Raw genomic sequence first — 6,182 nt, forward strand, 5'->3', positions numbered from 1 at the left:
GTGCTATCCTGCCTGTGGGAAGCGCAAATAAAAGATCCCTTGCTGCTAATCGGAAAGAGTAGCCCATGAAGTGGCGACAGCGGGTTTCCTCTCAAAATCTGTGTGGTCCTTAATCATATGTCTGACGCCATATAACCGTAAATAAAATGTGTTGAGTGCGTCGTTAAATAAAACATTTCTTTCTTTGAACCAGGACACTCACCACTGATAACACATACCACGGACTTTGATATACCATTCGTGGTGCACTGGTTGGAACGACAAATAGCCCAATGGGCCCACCGACGGGGATCGATCCCAAACGGACCGCACACGAAGGGGACACGCTACGTTTTGTCAAACATCATTTGGCCTCATTCATGCTTGAGCACATGCTTGAATGCTTTGAACTTTTTTTATCATTTGCATTTAAATTTTATTATAGTTTTGATCGTAAAAATTAGCGTTACGCGGATTTCCATATTCGTCTCCATCATAAGCGTACGGACTCCCATTGTTGTAGGGAGTAGTGGGGCAGACGTCTTTTCATAAGTGTACGAGACGGACGGCCAGGGGGCAATTACCCACCTAGTGCTGGAGCAAAACCTCAAATTCGCTCAAAATTGATACAGATATTCGAACAAAATGTGCTAACCTGAGACCTTTTTACCATGCATTTCCATCATTAAACCTTTAAAAGATAGTAACTTGTAATCCATGAAAAAAATTTGTAGTGATTCGTTTACAATCCTATATTATATAGCTGTTTGGTAGTAATTTGAATAAATGTTGTTATTCAGATTCTGGGATTTTCGTTTACTTCGGGCAAAACTCAGCATGTCCTCCTACAAAAATGGGAGCTCAAACGCCTATGCTTCTTTTTGCTCCAATTAAAAGCAAATACTTGAGTCTGGATAACAACTTTTTAAAAATATATATTAGCATTACTGTCAAACAGCTACATAGGATTGCAACTAACTTACTGCGCATTCTTACATGGATTAAACTAATTGTGCGGGTAGTGTGATGGAAATACATGGTAAAAAGGCATCAGGTTAGCACATTTTGACTGAATCATTTGAGGCCGAATTTGATGATTTGCTCCACCACTAGGGGGGGGGGGGGCAATTACTCCCACCCACCCATCCACCCACTCACCCCCGTACGCTTATGGTGTTCGTGGTCGATTTAGAGTTTTAGTCTGTCCAAACTCCAAAACGAGTGGCTTGGCCATTACTTTTACACATCGTATTATTTTTATTGATGTAGTTTGTCTTATGTGTACACAAGAGCGGGATTTAGTTCAGTCGGTTGAGTGTTCGCTTGGGGTGCTTGCGTCGCAGGATCGAACCACCTCGGTGGATCCATTCAACTGATTGTGGTTTTCTTGTTACAACCAGTATACCACATCTGGTCCAAGGCCGTGGTATGTGCTATCCTGTCTGTGAGAAAGTGCATATTGCTGCATTAAGAAAAAATGTAGCTGGTTTCCTGTGATGACTAAGTGTCAGAATTACCAAATATTTGACATCCAATAGCCGATGATTAATTAATCAATGTGTTTTAGTGATTTCCTTAAATAAAATAAACTAACTGTATTACGATATTTAATTCAGTTCAATTCAATTCAATTCAATGTATTGCCCAATGCCAAACAATCTGATGTCAGCAAACAAAGATGAAACAAAATGTATATACAATCAATAACACCAACAAAAACAACAATTAATAATAATAATAATAATAATAATATGAAGATCTATGCCTAGTTGTACTGTGTGACACAGTCGATCACCTGATCAGAGGTCATGCCCTCCCAAAAGGCATATTCAACCATGTGAAGAGACGATAAATATCACATGGGTATCTCTTCCACCGTGGTGTAATAAATGGTAGAAACTAGCCACAACTTTGTCATACATCATTTGGCCTCCTCATTCAGAGATACATACTTCAATGTCTTGAACTATGAAATTTATTGTCGTTTTAATCGTTAACCATCCCCCCCCCCACCCCGTACGATTATGATGTTTATGCCCCACCCCCCACCCCACCCCACCCCACCCCCGTACGTTTATGGTGTTTATGGCCGATTTAGAGTTTTAGTCTCTCCAAACTCCAAAGGGCTTGGCTTGTTTACTTTCATACATCGTTGTATTATTTTTATTGATGTGTTTTCTCTTATTTGTACACAAGATGGGGTGGGGGGTTATGGTAAATGAAGAATATGTCTGTCAGTGTTGCACCATTGCTTCTGCCTGGTACGTGATAAACAATACACCCGTGCTCAGCGGATATGACACGACTTAAACTGTGTAATCCCTAATAAAACTCTCGTAATAATTCTCTTCGCTATAATACGCGATGTAAGGATCTGCAAATTAAAACACTGGGGGGGTTTCATTTTATTCTAATTCTTGTTTTTATTTGTGTTCTTGACACAGAACTATAACACGATAAGGAGAAGAAAAACAAACGCAAACCTTAGCACAAAATGTCACGGTTTCGATCGGAATAAGAACAATATTCTATTTCATGTTTTTATTTGTATGGCTGTCACGGCAATACGTAGTCATACGGAAATTCAAAGCAAAAAATATATATATATATCAATAAATTTTATTGTTTTCTTTTAATTATATATTATTCTTTATACCGTTATAATATTACTACATAACACGTCACTATAATATGTCTCTGATTATTCGAGTTTTTTAACAACTAAAACTGCATACTAAAGGTCATAAACAATGCTGCCTATTTTTCACTATTGCAGTCATTTTGATAAATGAAATCAGACATTATTTACATTTTATGGTTTGACTTATCCTTTTCCGTAGTGTTTCGTTTTTTCTTTTCTTTTGTTTTCCTGTTCTTTTGTTTTATTACTGTCTCCAGATATGCATGCTGGATAGTGTCGGAGTTGTAGAGCCCCGAGTTCAGTGACTTACAATTATTAATATATATATATATATATATATATATATATATATATATATATATATATATATATATATATATATATATATATATATATATGTATATAAATGCTTAAAGTTTGATTCTAAAGTTTGGTTTGTTTAACGACACCACTATAGCACATTGATTGATTGATTGATTAACTAATCATCTGCTATTAGATGTCAAACATTTGGTAATTCTGACACATAGTCATCTGAGGAAACCCGCTACATTTTCTCAAGGCAGCAAGGGATCTTTTATATGCACTTTTCCAAAGACAGGAAAGCACATACCACGGCCTTTGACCAGTTGTGGTGCACTGGTTGGAAAGAGAAGAAAAAAAACAATCAGTTGAATGGATCCACCAAGGTGTTTCGATCCTGCGACGCAAGCAACTCAAACGAGCACTCAATCTACTGAACTAAATCCCGCCACTGGTGTGGAGAAGAAGACAAAAAAAAGAGAAAGAATCTAAAACTCGATGTTAACAATGACGCCTAAAAATAAACAAATGTTAAACACTTAAAAATTAACATAGAGTTTAACATATATATATATATATATATATATATATATATATATATATATATATATATACTCTTCAAAAAAAGTAGGGGAACCTAAAATATTAATGTTAATATCAACTATTAGACCGATCATATGTTCTGACCACAGACATCCTAGTAAAGGATCAACACACCGAAACACATTCCATAGTTCCACATTCATTATGCATTTGCCCCTTACACGTGCGTGGGGTGTCATTCTCGTGGGGTGATGCATATAAAAAAAATCCCTTGCTGCTAATCGAAAAAAGTAGCCCATGAAGTGGCGACAGCGGGTTTCTTCTCTCAATATATGTGTGGTCCTTAACCATATGTCCGGCGCCATATAACCGTAAATAAAATGTGTTGAGTGCGTCGTTAAATGAAACATTTCCTTCCTTTGTATTGGTTTGTGGCTTATGTGTGTATTTTGTGCCCTGCTTATATCCGTTTTATTAGTAAACGTTAACATTATCAGCAATATGAATTCAGTCGGTACACTGGAACCTGCACTACATACCATTATATTGCATTACACACTGAGAAATATAATCACTAAACTCTGTCCCGAACAAAGTACAGTCCAGATAGCTCATGTGTATACATGTGTGTGTGTGTGTGTGTGTGTGTGTGTGTGTGTGTGTGTGTGTGTGTGTGTGTGTGTGTGTTTGTCATGGCCACGTGCTTGAACCTTAATTAGTTATAAGTGATAAAATATCCTTAAAATAAAATCGAACTAACTTCTGTGATGGCAGCGGCTTAAACAAACATTGTTCGTGTTCTGTTTATTGTTAGCTTTAAAACGTTATTTCATATCTTCTGGGTCGCCAAATTACATTTCAATACCAAATTCACAATAACATAATCGTGACAAACGTCGTTGCATTTTATTACAATTATTTTATTAATTCAATGAATCGACTCCAATCCAGGCTTTATTCGGCACAAAAGTGATAGATAAAAAGCAATGATTTTTACAAACGTCTCTTAACATTAAATATTGTTTTGGAATTTTAAACAACAAAAATATACTCTTCAAAAAAGTAAGGGAACCTGAAATATTAATGTTAATATCAACTATTAGACCGAACATATGTTTTGACCACAGACATCCTAGTAAAGAACGTTCAGGTCTGTTTATCAACACACCAAAACACATTCCATAGTTTGCACGTGCATCAAGCAGTTGCCCCGTACACGTGCGTGGGGTGTCATTCTCGATTTTGACAATTTCCAGGAAGGTCGATTAATCACTGTGGAACATTATTTCTGTCAATCTTTTTCATTCTGTTGATCATACAGTTGTTATTGTTTTGTTTTTAGTCATTTTTATTGTTTGAATTTGTGATTTACTGATAAAAAAAAAAAAAACGTCAACTTTCAAATTTCATTTCTGACCCCAATCGTCCTTCAAGATCTTTGGTGGTCATAAAGCCTACTGTAATACTGAATTACCGGTTGTAATGTTTGCCCAATTAATTCACTATTATCATATAACCATTCCCCACAGCTAATATACCTTACAATTTTGGCAATTGTAAATTCTTATTAGAGTTCCCCTACTTTTTTGAAGAGTATATAATGGCATTTGCTAATGACTCATTATTAAAGGCATACTGTCACAGATTTAAGGACCTTATTTCTCTAAAAATGGATAATAAATAAAAATTACATTAATTGTTGGAAACCAAATCTAGCTATTGCATCACCTTAACTAAACCATGATGGAGTGAAATCCATGTCAACCCTCTCGGCAATTTTAGTTTTTGAATTATGGACCATTGCCATAATTCAATTATTTTTACAAAATATATTTAATAAATGGAGTATGGTGGTTATGAAGATGGTTGAATAAAATACATTTAAGGACAAAACAAATTATTTTTGTTCAGGTAAAACTTTGTTAGACCATTAAATAGGTCAGTGGTCTGTGACAATATGCCTTTAATGTTAAATATATAGAGGATACTCCCCGAATGTCTTGTGGTATTATAATATATAATATACAGAAGTAAAATGCAGAAACAAAAACTTAACATATATGCTCTTTTAAACATTATAAAAGATAGAATACAAATTGAAAAATATCTATTTTACAAAAAGAATATGGGGCATCTTTGTGCAATAGCAATATATTGTTATAGAGGTATTTATTACAATACAAAATTTAATATTTTATATTTCAAAATCTTATCTCAACATTCATTCTTTCTTCTTCTTTTTTCTTTCCTTTCTTCTTTCTTTTTTCCATCTAAACTTTTTTCTTTTTTTACTTCCCTGTTAAGCCCATATATTACATAATTATTGTATGTCTCCATTTTCAATTATACTGTTGTAATGTGCCATATGTTTGCATATTATATTTATATTACCACGACTGTAACGTAGTGGTATCAGGGTCTACCATATATGTTTCTGGGGATAATAAACTGTTTAATAAAATAAAAAAGAGAAAAGAAAAAGGTATATTTTATTGCTCGTAGTTTGACACCCAATAGCCGATGTATTTTTGGGGTGTCGTTCATTCATCCATCCATTCATTCTTTTATTGTTACGCGGTAAAATATATGTTAAAAAGTTTCTTTTGTTTAACGACACTACTAGAGCACATTGATTAATCAATCATCGGCTGTTGGATGTCAAACATTTGATAATTGTGATTCGTAGTCTTCAGAGGAAACCCGCTACATTTTAGTA

The sequence above is a fragment of the Gigantopelta aegis genome, chromosome 1 (assembly GCF_016097555.1).
Source record: "Gigantopelta aegis isolate Gae_Host chromosome 1, Gae_host_genome, whole genome shotgun sequence".
NCBI lineage: Eukaryota > Metazoa > Mollusca > Gastropoda > Neomphalida > Peltospiridae > Gigantopelta > Gigantopelta aegis.